Consider the following 14,676-nt stretch of genomic DNA (forward strand, 5'->3'; position numbering starts at 1 on the left):
ACCATTCCATTTTAAAGAGAAGAAAAATACCCAACTAGTTTTACACTTTGATAGACCTTATTGAAGACAGAACATCTATGAATAACAAATACTGTTGGCAGTTAAAAGAAGGGAAAGAACTAAAATTTCTTTCATCAAAAAATAAACAAAAATAAATAAATGATTGCCATTAAAATGAATGTGCAATTTATTAAAAGTATGATTATTATGAATTGTAGAAGTATTGGTTATAAAGAAACCACAGACTCCATGACCAAAAGTTCAGTATTTGCTTAAAGCTTATTGAGAATTGAATAAATTTTACAATTGCTGTGAATCTTGAAACACTTGAGAATTTTTCTTTCCTCACCTCCCCATTCATTTCTAATATCAACCATGCAAAGTGGTTTTAAAAAAAAGAGTGAAAATATAAATATAATTCAGTTTTCATTTCCACAATTCTATGAAGGATTTAGATGTGGATTCTCAGGCTTATTTGCCCCTTAGAATACCTAAGTTAGAGGGAAAAAATCAAAGGAAGGTGTTATGTTTTGATGAGCTAATGCCTATAAGGAAATGCACTTAGACACTTAAAAATTAAACACTTTTTTTTGGTATTTGAGTCTAAGAATACTATTATAAGTTAAAAATATGTGGCAAATATTCTTAGTTAAATAGAGAGTTCCCTTTCCTTTCACTACAAGTTTCACATAGAAGTAGTATAGAGTTAAAATTTTTAATTAAAAAAACTCTTTGTATTTGCAACTTGATCTGACCTTGGGAAAGTTGTTATTTTTGCCCGACAAACAAAGAATGTTTACAGAATCATCCATTCTTATTCTAGACCAGTGGGAGAGGAGGTAAGACAGTACTAAGGGTCCCACCACTTCCTTCAGATATATCACTGATTTTTAAATTTGAAATTTACTACTAAAGAGATGTCTCTAATCATTGCTGAATAATACTATTCCTACTGTGAAAGGTTTCAAAAGAACAGTGCATTCAAGCACTGAAGATACTTTTTTCAGATATAATAGCACAGTAGAAAAAAAATAAGGGCTTTGGAATCAGACAAACATAGATTCACATACTGATTCTGCTCCTTTCTAGCTGTGAGACTTAGCTTTACTCTATCTCAGTTTACTCCTCTATAAAGGAAAATGTAGTACCCACTTGGAATGCTCTTTGAGAATAAACTGTGTGCCGTATGAGAAATGACTTGTAGAGCAGTTAGCACAGAGCAGACTCTCAGTAAACAAAAGATGCTGTTTGCTTTAAAACTACAGTGTTATCTCACCTGCCCCACAAAACAAACAAACCAAACCAGAAAATTCCAAGATGAGGAGAGGTTACTTTCTAAGAGTTAAGCCGTAAAATCAACATGATATACAAAATGTCCTGATAAGAAAAATGATCCTTGGCCAGTAATACTTAACAATAAACTAATCAGATCTATTAGCAAAGAAATACTAATAGCAGGTAGTCTTGATTAGCTAAAGAACAATCAAAGAGGAGGAAATACTGGTGGCTACCAAGTAAACACCATCTAAAGGAGAAGTAGACGGGGCCATCACATTTCAGTATCTTCACTTTTTCAGATCTCATGAGGTTTACTCCAAGTATACTCATAAGTATGGAGAAAGGAAGTAAGAGGTTGGAGCTGTAATAGTCCTAGTCTCATCGGCAACACCACATCTATCACCAAGTGGGAAAATTAAGCTATAGGTAATAACACTACACACTAGCAATATTAATTTCTACAACTCTGCTTTCATGCTCTCCAAGCAAACTTCTGACTGCCATGCACAGAATGGGCTGATGGAACAGATTTAAAATATTTAAGGCCTTTGTGATTTATCAGAGTAAATCAATAAAAGGACTTTTAATTATTTCTTGTTTTATATGTACTTTGACTACAAAGAGATTATGCATTTATTATACAAGCCATAGTATTTATGGTCTATGTAGGCATTATCACTGTTGGTGAAATTAATTAATTGGTATTCCGGTGTCTCCCTCAGTCTTATGTACATTAAGTCTCTTACTGTCCAAAAACTCCAGGCTGTTGGCAAAAGCTAGTCCCTGGGTTATTAAAGCAGAAAGCTAGATCAGCTGGCCTTTCCCAAGTCAATGCAGTTCTAAGACCTTCATAGAAAGCATGACTTTTTGGCTGATTTTTACTGTATTAATATTATTATTAATAATGATTATGAAAACTGAAAGTCCAAAAGTAGACAGAAGGTAGATGTGGTAAATAGCTAACACACGGCTACTCTTCTCAAAAGATCTAGTCATTTCAATATCTAAATTATCTTTCTATGCCACTGTCTCTTTCTATATATATCGTTCTATGGAGCAAAAAGCATAAACATGAAAAGTCGTGATACCAGAAGGCACCTGATCCTAAACAATTACATATTTCATGATTATTTCAATTCCATTTTCAGACACTTACAGAATGTTCTTAATGTGCCAGAGTTGAGAATATTTTTATACAATTCAGGTAAAAGAGGTCTTAGAGGTTAAAAAATATTTTGCAATAAAAATGCTCATAGTTCAAAAATAGGCTACTAAATCAGAAAAAAAGGCAAATACTTAAATTATGTAGAGAGCTATCAATCAGCTTGATATTTAGTCTGACTCATAGTACTTCTAAAAATATGGATAACAGGGGTGCCTGGGTGGCTCAGTAGGTTAAAGCCTCTGCCCTCGGCTAAGGTCATGATCCCAGGGTCCTGGGATAGAGCCCCATGTCGGGCTCTCTGCTCAGCAAGGAGCCTGCTTCCTCCTCTCTCTCTCTCTCTGCCTGCCTCTCTGCCTACTTGTGATCTCTGTCTGTCAAATAAATAAACAAAATCTTTAAAAAATAAAAATAAAAAATAAAAATATGGATAACAAATTACCAATAATGTTAATTCTTGAGTTTTTGTTCACCTACCAAACCATTTCATTTTGGACAGAAGAAGTCTCATTCATGAAAAACAACAACAACAACATAGTGCTTTCAGTGTTACATTATTATTTATTCTGGTCTCTATTTTATTTGTTTCTGATTTTTCTTTGTTATTTTCTTCCTCTACTATATTTCAGCTAAGTTTCTTCTTTTTCTAGTTCCTTGTGACATAATGTTAAGTTGTTTATTTGAAATGTTTTCTTAAGACAAGCATTTATAGCAAAAATTTCACTCTAACATCTGTTTTTGCTGCATCCCATAGGTTTTGGAATATTTTGCTTTCCTTTTCATGTTTTGAGACATATTTTGATTTGCATTAAAAAAATTTCTTACTACTGAAAAATGTTCTACCATTGGAATTATTTGTTTCTACTTTCTGTCAAAGTTTGCTTTATGTATGTTGAAATTCTGTTTTGCCCTTGCATATTAACAGTTGCTATATCTTCTTGAAAAAAAGAACAAATAATATAGGAAGGTATATAATAATAATAATAAAAAGAAATCACAGCAACTTTCCATTTATCGTTTATCTTGGATATGTCGGGTTCCAATTCCTGCACTTGCTTACATGACATGCTGTGTTGAAGTGCAAGGTTACCTTGAAATAATCTAAGGATCTAGGCTGCAGCATGTGCTCATGTGCTCATGTAGAGATGATTTTTGTCATTCCTGTGGTAGGTGCTAGACTTGCCAATGAATAAAACTCAGACTTCAAAGACTATGACACGAAACCGACAAATCTACTCCAGTGTGAAACTAACCTGAGGAGCTATGATGATATAATAGAATCTTTAACTCAGTTTTGTGTGTAGACAAGAAAATCTTGAAAGAACTGATGTCTAATTTCAGGGCAAAACCACATCTAATTTGATAAGTCATCAACAACCATTTAAATCATCAACAACCATTTACTGATCACTTACTATGTGTAAGACACTTATCTAATGGGAATAAAAACGTGTGATTCAAGTTCTCTGCATTAAAAAGCTTATGCACTGGTTGAGAAGACTTGGAGAAATAATAATGAAGGACAGTTCAGGTTAAGGGCCAAATGACTGGCCTTACAGCTGAGCAAACTGAGGGCTTCCTGGGGACCAGGGGATCCTGGACTATTTCCAGGAATGGCTGATCAAGTGGATTTTGGGGGGGGAAAAGAAGGTCAAATGGAAACTGGGAAAAATGGAGAGGTAATTTCATGCAGGAACTGATGCAAGTAAAGATGCAGAAACAGTCTTAGAAAGTACAATGTAAATTTAAGTTTCAAGCTGACATGGGAAAAAAAGGACATCGAGGAATATGGACTAAATCCTAGCTTGAGTCTATACCATTTCTGGACTTGCTGAGTTATATGCATGGAATAGATAAGAAACAGCCTCCCTTATAAGTGGCAACGTTTTTACATGCAGTGACTTCTCCCTTACTCGTCCTTGTAGCAATCTGTGCAATCAGGCCACTTAGTCTACATGTGAAAGTAATTTAAAACTCCTGGAGTCCGTGATGATTGGCTAAGGGTTCTCTGTGTGCACTGTTGTCGCTCTGTATGTAGGATGTCCCTGCTTGTACTCAGACATGCACAGCAAACTCAGGGGTAGGGTAAATGGTATGAGACTGCAACATAAACTAAACCACCAATTCTCAACTTTGGCTGCAAACTAGAATTACATGGAAAGGTTTAAAAAGATACTGCAGCCTGAGTCCCACTGCCAGACATTCTAATGTTATTGGCTCTGGAGTGGAGATGGAGAATCAGAATTTTTTAAAGCTCCCAGATGATTCTAATGCACAGTCAAGGTTGCAAGCCATTTGCACTGGTCAGAATAATGCTCCCCACTCAAGATGTGCCAATTGTGATCCCTGAAACCTGCGAGTATGTTACAAGGCAAAAGGGACTTTGCTGCTGTGATTAAGTTAAGGATCTTCATATGAAGAGATTATTTTGGATATTCTGGGTGGGCCCAAAGTAATCATAAAGGTCCCTATAAAGAGGGGAGGCAGGAGGATCAAAGTCAGAGAGAGGGACTGAAAGATATTATGAAGCTGGCTTTGAAAATGGATGAATTGGGGCCATGAGCCAAGGAATAAAGGTGGCCTCTAGAAGCTACAAAAAGTGATGAAATAGATTCTCCCCTAAAACCTCTAGAAGGAAGGATCCCTGCCAACACCTTGATTGCAAGACTTCAGACCTCCAGAACTGTCAGCGAATACACTTATATTGTTTAAACCACTAAACTTGTGCTAATTGTTACCACAGCAACAGGAAACTAATCCACAGCGCACACATATTTCTTTCACTGGTGGTATTTTCTCAATCTGAAACCTTCTTAACCCAGATGTACCCTTGCCTGTTCTCTCCCTTCATTTAGTGCCAATATCATTTCTCAGTGAAGACTTCCTTGGTTACTCCTCCCAAGCCAGGACCTCCCTGTCCCTCCGACATATTTATTTATTATCTGTCTCTCCCACTATAAGACTCAAGAGGGCAAATTTTATTTTTGTTCACAGCTATGTCCCCAGGACTTAGAACCCTTTCCGAAGATAGTTGTTTTTCCAACAAATACCTGTTTCGTAAGAGCTACCATCTAAAACCAACTTATTACTATGCTAACTATGAGTAGTTGTAAGATCTAGTCTTAGAGAGCAAGCATTCTTAGAAAATGTCTTAATATTGTTAGAAAAAAAGGAAATCCAGCTCAGTGCTAACAGTATCATTTTAAATAAGTTCTATGTAAAAGAATTGGTAAACCTGGTTAAGTTAGGTTTTTAAAATACTCGTGAAAAAAAAATCTTAGTTATTTTTTAAATGTGTATGTAAAAAACTATTAACATGAAGTAACTTTAAGGAAGACTGCTACACAATTAATTAATACCAGAACTATTCCTGAGGAATCACCTATTTACTGCTTTAGGTTATGTTCTTTGATGCAATTCTAAAAAAATGAAAGCATATGCAAAGTGAAAGGAATTCATATATGGAATGAATATAAAATGGAAGACTTAAATAGGGATTGCTTTACTTATGTAATAGTTTCTTTTCCTCTCTAGATATGTTAACCTTTGACTGATTAATTCAGAGATAAAATCCTAGGAAGCAGTGCCTTCTACTGGTTATTCTTTTGGAATGATGATATTATTTCTCTTAAGGTTTGCAGTTATGTATTAAAAAATGTAAAAAAAAAATCTATAAAGAACAAACTCAAATGCCAACTATTCCACAAAGCCTTCTCTTACCATCACAGCTAAAGTGACTTCACCCCACCTCAAATTACATCATCAACTCTTATTATTAGTCCACATGAAAAACTGAACATCAGTATAATCTGTGACACTCATTCAACAGTTTTTTTTTCTTTTCTTCCTAGTACATCGTGTCTAAAACTAGAACACTAACACTTGAAAGAATATAATTTTTTAAATTTCCTGAATTCCCTATGACATGCATCACGTCTTGCACTTAATAAGTGTTTGGTATGTACAGGTCTATTTGTGATCATAACACCTGATTTTTTCCAAGATTAATGCTAAAGATATGATTGCATGATAAAGGTCTTTCCAACTTGTGCTGTGTTTTCTTTTCCTCCCAAATAGTCTAATCTTCTACGCTGGATGAGATACAATTAATTACAAGACAGCACAATTCCTAGCATATAGTTGGCACACAGCGTATTTTTCTATGAATAAATAAATTAATTGCATGAGTGTCTACTTTGTGCCAGGCAATTTATCTTTATGTTATGGAGAAAACAGGAAACTTAGATATGAAGATCCTTCTGCTTCACCGTTAAGGAAGTACAGTTTAGATGGAAATAGAAGTCATATACCCACTCATCCATTCATTCGTTAATGGAAAAGCATTTATTGAAAGCCTACCATGTGCCTGTAGATAACGATGCAATTAAGAAATCAATAAATAATATTTTAAGGTAAATGATTTTTTGTAAATGTGAGTACTAGGAGAGACAGACAATAGAGAAATGATATCTCACTAAAATAATCAGAAAATGCTTCCTACAAATTATGAGAATTCAACAGTGTAATGAAGGATGGGACCAATGTCAATAGAAACAAAGAAGAGATGATTCCAGACAGCAAAAATGACATTAACAAATTAAAGAAATGTATAGAATGATACAGGATGGAGAGAATGGTTTAGTTAAAGCAAGAGATTCTAGGAGAAGTAAAGGGAGATGAGGATATAAGTCAGGGCTAGACAGTGATCTGGTTAAATCCTGTCACTTTTCAATGGGTAAAGCAAAATTTGAAAGTGAAACTGAAGGCAGAAGGGAGCTGGTGATGGTTTGTGAGTCATAGAGTAACAGCATCAAAACAAAACAAAACAAAACAAAACAAAAAACAACTGTATTTTAGAAGGAAAAACCTCAGAAGTTAGTAACTGATAGAAGGTTGAGGGTGAGGACCAAGAAAGGAGAATGAGTGAGGGTGGGTAATTCAAAGATAAAGAGATTGCTGGACTATATAATTTAGAGAACAATACTGCTAATAAGAAAAATATAAAAATTAGAAAGAAAGGCCAATTTGGAGGAAAATATGAAATTCAGTTTTAGAAATAAATCTTTGTTGATTGCGAGATTTAAAAAAAAAAAGAAATAGCAGGTTATCAGAAAATGCAGAACTCTTGTGGAAGTAATTGAGGCAGTCTGCTCTTTGAAACCCAAGTAGAGAGTTAACCAATAATTGTAATTATTTCTCATTGACTTCTTCGACAATGCTCTGAGTCAGTATATCTATTCTTCTTGTTTTATAAAATAGGAAACTGAGTCATAAAGTGGTTAAATATCTTTTGTTACACTATTTGGTCTTTGCACTATAATAGGCAGCAGCTCAAGCCCAGAATTGTCTCTCCAAGGGAAAAACTGGAAAAAAATAGAGCAAGGGGGAGGAAATCTTGCAGTCCATCCTACTTTGGGGGAGCAGTGTATAAAAAGGATTAGCAAAAAAGACAGAGAAGTCGAAGTGATAAACGAAGCAGCATAATTATTCTTTAAACAATTCTACAAAAATAAACATTCTGAATATGAACTTTTAAAATTCTGGACCATGATATTTATTTAATATAACATCCATTAATTGCTCTCCTAAATACTTGTTTTAATATTTACTCCCCCATGTTAAATTTTAAGCATAGCAGAATCATTTTAAAAATGATACAAGCTATTTGAAAGGGTGCATCTTAAGGGAACAATAAATATGGGATACTAAAAAATAAGATAAAAATTGTTCATCCTTCCTATCCTCAGGTCATACTTCTTCTTTAGAAGTTATGAGCCTCAAGTTATTCTAGTAATAAGACTATTTGTACAAAACAGTTACATTTACTTGTCTGGTCTCTTTTGTAATTAAGGTTGTTGGGAGAAAGCTAGTCAAGATTAGGAATTAAACTCTGTTTATCAAAGATATTTTCACAGTAGAAAGTTATTTATCTAATAAGGGAAATCAACATGGACAGTTAGCATGCATAGATAGGTTTTGCAGTCAAATGAGTAAAACAACCAGCACTTCTGTGTGATTTATAAACACAGAATTACACAATATCAGCATTATCATTTTATTAAAGAAAAAGTTTTGTTATTCTTATCTATGAATTTCAATTATTATTATTCATATTTTATGGTTTATTCTTTCTTCTTCCCTCCTACATATTTTTGAACATCTTCATTTTCTTTCTAAGAGTCAGCTTTGTGTTTACTTTGTGAACATTCCATGTAAATTTTATAACCAAGTCTGTCATATGTAATATTCAGAAGCCTTTTAAGTTGAAATTTTATTTGTGCAGTATTTCAAACTTGTATAATTTTCTTCTCTTATCTATAAATCCTCTTTGCCATCAGTTTCTGATACAGAACATGCTAATCTCTATACTTCTCTACCCTTTGCTTCCCACATACAAAGACCTCATTCATTATATTGTTATTTAGAAACATGAACAAGTTCATCAGGTCCTAGCATAAACTATAAATGGAAGCAGAAACATAGATTTCATAGAAATGTAAAAGCGGACAACACAGAGTAATAAATAAGACTAGACTCCCTTGTAATCCTTAGGATCCATTTCGCCGGAGTAGAAACTCATTTCTACTAGTATTTATAAACAACAAGACTTACCATATAATGGAAATCTAAAAACAAAAGTTAATTTTTGAGCTATAGCTACTAAACAATGAATTCATTATTCTGTCCTAAAATAGAATTTGAATTTACAGAAAAAAATTTAGTTTAAGATATAAAAGTTTAAACTGTAAAATGCTATAGTCACCAAGAAGGTTCAAAATGGCCTTTACCAAGGCGGTTCCCTGGATTTACCTTGTCCTGTGGTTAGTTTCCGAGATGTTCTCTGCACTGATATCAAGTAGTTCATTATACCATCCCTTCTTTCTGATAAGAATAGCACCACTTATAACTTCTTCAGCACCTTTTCACCCTTCTCTTTACTGGCCTCTCACCCTTACTAAATAGCTTTCTCCAGCCTTGCTTAGCCCACCAAAGAGCCAGAGATGGAGAGAAGAATAAGAACAAGCAAAAAATGAGGCAGTACTGGGATCTTTGCAAAAGAGGTGAAAAATAAAAATTTTTTAAAGTCAGAAGTTAGAGAAGACTTAGAAATAGAATTTATTTCTTTTTAGTACCAGAAAGGAATCAGTGACTCTTTATGAGTTGTACACAGGATATTTCAAAAGTGCTTGAATTAATGTGCTTAAAGTAAGCAATAAAAGTAACTTTAAAAGTGCATTGTTTTGTTTTCTAAACAAGAGAGGTAAGCATTTAGAAACAGCTTATGACAGCCAAATTCCATCCTACAATGATTCAGAACTCAAAATTCTATTCTTTTTCTACTTTCTTCTCTATTTCAATAATAATTGCAAATCACTGAAAATTCACTCCAAAATTAGACCATGTGTCACTGGATGAAGACTCTCAGAAAATTTCCTAAATAAAAAGATTGCTTTATTATGAGTAACCTAATAGCTCGGTTCTAAAGCCAAAATTTATCTAAACAAAGGATTCTGTCAGCTGAAACTTCTCATCTTTATGTTTTATTATGTTATTTTAACATTAATCCACACTTACTAAGTGCCTAAAACAATAGCACTCCTGATAAATAAAAAGGTAGAAAGAGTATTAAATTTAATTAAACTCTACTGTAATCATTCCATGATATCCTAATAGTTAGAAAAGTTAGTGTTCATTCTCAGTCTGACAAGACTGAAGGAAAACTGGTTACAAGAACATTTATGATTCTTAAGTACAAAGTCACTTTCATAAAGAGAAGAACTAGTAAAAGTTTTTACAGATTTCTGTATTTTTTTGAAAAACATTACTGAAAGTTTACTCATGATTTACAACTCAAGAATATAACAAAGAGCACTTTCCACTTAGAAAAATATCCTAACTTTGATTTGTTTAATCATTATTATAATTTTATTTCTTGACTCAAAAATAGAAACACCTCAACCTGGGTTATTAGCCACTTGATCACAGAATCCTTTTGTCAAATACACTAAATTTCAACCAAAACTACCTGAAGAAAACATAAAAAATGATTAAAACTTTTAAACGTTGAAGAGGAATTTCTTTTAAGTTGTAGACAAAATGACCAATTACAGAAGTTTGGAAGAAAACAATACAAAACCATAAATAGCAATTTGTTGTGAATTATATAATTTGTGTATCACAATACATTTCTCGTTAATCAGAAACAAACAGAAAAAAAGCATTCAACCTTCAGCCGTTGACAGGTTAAAAGTGTCAAAGTCCTTTTGTTCTGATTATTTCTGAATCACTTTGAATAATCTAGCATTAGGATTTGTGGTTCTAAAACTTGTTTTTACAGCTAGAAAGGCTATACTTTTTGAGGGAATAAAAAGCTTTTTTTCCATTTGAGTTATGGGTTTCCCTTTCTGACAGCTCCAAGTCCACAGGATGTGGAGGGATGATTTAAATTTTACATCAAAATTGTGACTGCACTAGACTTTTTTCCCCCTTCTCAAGGGAGGCATTGTTCTTGCCTTTCCATAACCAGGCGTGACAGCGCCAGACTGGAGTCATACGGCTGGTCCCTGAGTCAGCGTGAAAGTGCTCACCTCCTGAGTCTCCCCAGATGCTCGGCTCCTTGTGAGTCTGGAAGCTGAGCACTGAGGAGTTACATATTCCGTTCCTGGGACAGACAGAAGACTGGAGGGAAAAAATCTGGGGATTAGCAAAAACTATCTCTTCTAATACACGCTATAAAGCTTTTTATTAAGAGTTTAATAAGAAGTAACAATTAAAAAAAAAAACAAAAACCTGCATTTAATATGAGTACACTTTCCCGAACCAAAAGTTGGGACAAGTGGTTGAACAAGATGTTGTGTGCTTCTGAGTGAAAGAAATAAAGTTTAAAAAATCAGAAGCCTTTTAGACTTTCCTGAGACACATGGTTGCCACATGTATAAATTTCGGGTTAGAGACAGCTGGATAGAACAGTGAAAGAATATTGCATGAAATGCATATCTATTCTCCAGATTGCTAAAGAAGTATCTTTAAAAATTGTCTGTAGGATCCCTGGAAAGGGACCATCTTTTCTGCTATCAGAATAATCTGTAATGAAACAAGGATGAATTCTATTTCTATTGTTCTGTCCTTGAATGAACATTTCAGGGAAGTTTGAGAAGTATCTGTGTCTTGTGCATAAGTGCAAGTGTGTGTGTGTGTGTGTGTGTGTGTGTGTGTGCGCGCGCGCGCGCGCGCGCGCGTGCATGGGGGAGAGAGAGAGAGAGACAGAGACAGAGAAAGAGGAAGAAGCAGAGAGACAGAGAGGAAGAAGAGGTGCCAGGAGGAGAAGACTTTTACTGTCTAGTAATATGATAATAGAAATTAATAGTCTTTCTTTTCTTATGAAACCTCTCTGTTAAAGATTGAACGGCACAATCTTAATCATAATTGTATGCTAATGACTCTCATTTACTGTAATTCAAAATGACTGGTTGAAAGTTTCATATATTTTGAAAAAAAAAATTTAAACAGTAGAAGCAAACTCCTCCCAAATTGTTAGCTCATAAAAAGTAAAGGGGAAAAAAAAAAGCCAAAGGAAATGTAATTCCTACATATTACTACTATAGTGAGTAGCACTAATCTCTTAGTTATTGCTTTCTGAAATAATGCCACTCAATTTTTTTCATGTTGTTCTCAGGAGGATATGAGCGTCTACGTATGTTCACACGTGCACATAGATGTGGGCGTGTTTATGATCACCTATAAAAATATTTCACCCTAATCACAGTGAAAGAAGATAGATTTTCACTCACGAACATCACTAGTCGGGTGAGGTGTACATGCAAAAATTAAAAAAAAAAAGAAAACAGTTTTAACTAGGAAAGAATATCTATTTAGGCTTAATGATATTAATCCCTCTCTGTAAAATATCATATCACTTATTTTAATGACTTGGTCAGTTTGACTCTCCCAGGAGAATCTCCCTATGGCAGAGCTGCAAATAAGATACAAAATTTTATTTTCCAAAATAATATCCTTAAGTACTTATTTTGAGCCTCTGTCGCTCTCTCCCTCCCTCCTATGTCCTTATCTGAGCTTCCTCCTAAAGTGCCCACCCCCAACTCACACACTCTCTCTCCCCTCTCACATTACTGGCTAAGTCTAAATAAATAGCAAATTGGTCCATAACCAAAAGTGACTTATTCTTAGCATGGTGTATGTCTTGAAATAAAATCTGTGGCATGTTTAATTTATTTAGGATCTAATAATGATGACAAAAATTATTAAGTAACCAATCTAGTTTTAATTTCTTTTGTTTTCAAAGGTCATTGTGAAATCAAGCAAGTTAAGCCTTCAAAAGCAAACCTCTGGAGAATAGTGTGTGTGTGTGTGTTTTTTCCCCAGCAGAAATGAGAGAGGAGGCTCACAGCTAAAAGGAATACTGAACGTCAGTGTCAGATTTGTTGAGAATGACTGTCTGAGCCGTCCAATGAGGAAAAATATTATGACCCTTACCCTCTTTGGAATCCAGATAACCCTGACAAGGAAAAGTTTATACACTGATAAACTGGGGCCAACTTAGGGGATTCTTTCTTTCCATGCCCCATACAGATTTGGTTACAGCGTGTTCCTACAACAGCTGTTGAAAAATGAACGAAGTAGAAAATATTTATGTTATATTCAAAATAGACAGCAAAGAACATATATACAGGGCAAAAATCTTTCTTAGGACAAACAGCTTTGATGAGAGAGACAGGCATCCTAGGCACAGACCAATTTTCTGAACCTCCCGACAAAATGAAGAATTTGCCATTATAATCATGAAAAGTCCAAAAGGGTGCAGTGCCAAAGACGATGAGCATCTATCAACCCAAACTCCAAAACAGCGGGATGCAGCTATGGCTGATGTTATAAGAATGCTGAGCCTCTTCTTGGTTCCTTTCATGCCAAAGCTTCTTTGCTTGGATGAATATGAATTAAATCCATAAGCTTTCTTATTTTTCTAGCTTGACCTCTAAACTCATTTTACGTCTTAACTGTTTATCTTCTCCCCTCATTAATCTCTTTGGTTTTAGCACATTCCCTGTTGTTTTTAGGAGGAAAAAAAAAAAACCAAAAAACTTTAAAAGCATGGTTCATACTGCCACTGTGGACAGATTAGGAACATTAGCTCTTTTCTATAAATGGGTACAAACTATTCAGTAGTAACCTAAAGGCTATCCGTTTCTTGCCCCTGAAATAAAAATTCAAAGGATATGGCATATACCGTACAGAAGAAAATCCTCAAACTCTCATGCAGGTGGGATAAGTATGAAGACATAAAAAGATCTCACTATGAGGTTTATACTAGATTTCACACAGGTCTAATAGTAATGTCACTATCAAACTTCCATTAAAAATTTAAGGTCTGTCATATAGATAAACTTTCTGAAGTAAATAGTTTTCCTGTTTACTTTCTCTTTTCAATCAGTTCTACAGCTTAGGGCATATGACGCAGATGTTCTTTAAAATATTATGTCACTATCATAGAAATGTCTAATTTTAGATTGCAATTTTAGTCAGCATTAGAGCTGAGTTCTTTCCTATTCTGTTTAATAAAATATAGTTGATAAGAAATTTCACTGATTAACACAATCCATTTACCTATATCACCATAAGATCTGTCAGTACAAAAAAACAAAAACTTTAAGGGTATTCCCTTTACAAATCCATAAAAGAAAAACCCATCAAAAAAAAATCAAAACTTTAAAGCTGGAATCTCACACTTCAATAATGTTTACCATTTACCAGTTTTGTAGGTACTCTGCTTTATTTTCTGCTGTTCCGTAGTATTTCCCTTGAAGCTTAACAAAGGCCCAGCTGTATAAACCAGTTCTGTCAAAGAACATAGTTAAAGGATGGATAAAACAGGGAGGGGTGTCTTACTGGCTGACCACTGTCTGAGCTTATGAGGATAAAGGAGCCTTGGTGGAGAAAAGTAATCATCCATTGCATTTTTTTTTTTTTAACCCTAACCTCATTACCACATGCTAAAACATTTTTTTTTCCACTACCCAAACACCCTATTCCAATCCCCCGTGACTGAAAGATCTTTGTGTTCCAAAGGGGACAGATTCCTCCCCAACATCCTTTACCCTCCTCTTCTTGTGTTTGTTTGTTTGTTTGTTTTGTTTCATTTTATTTGTTTGTTATCATGATTTTATGTTTATGGAGGCAAGATCTTTTAAAGACTTCCGAAAATACTGGCTTCCTCTCCA

General features: G+C 34.4%; 1 protein-coding gene across 1 annotated transcript in view; it reads right to left on the minus strand.

Annotated features, from left to right (window-relative positions):
• Positions 1–14,676, minus strand: part of LOC111159969 (SRY-box 5) — a 521,422-nt gene that overhangs the window by 346,110 nt on the left and 160,636 nt on the right. The gene's annotated exons all lie outside the window — the stretch shown is intronic.

This window comes from Enhydra lutris, unplaced genomic scaffold (assembly GCF_002288905.1).
Source record: "Enhydra lutris kenyoni isolate GAN:26980312 unplaced genomic scaffold, ASM228890v2 scaffoldscaffold72, whole genome shotgun sequence".
Classification (NCBI taxonomy): Eukaryota; Metazoa; Chordata; class Mammalia; order Carnivora; family Mustelidae; genus Enhydra; species Enhydra lutris.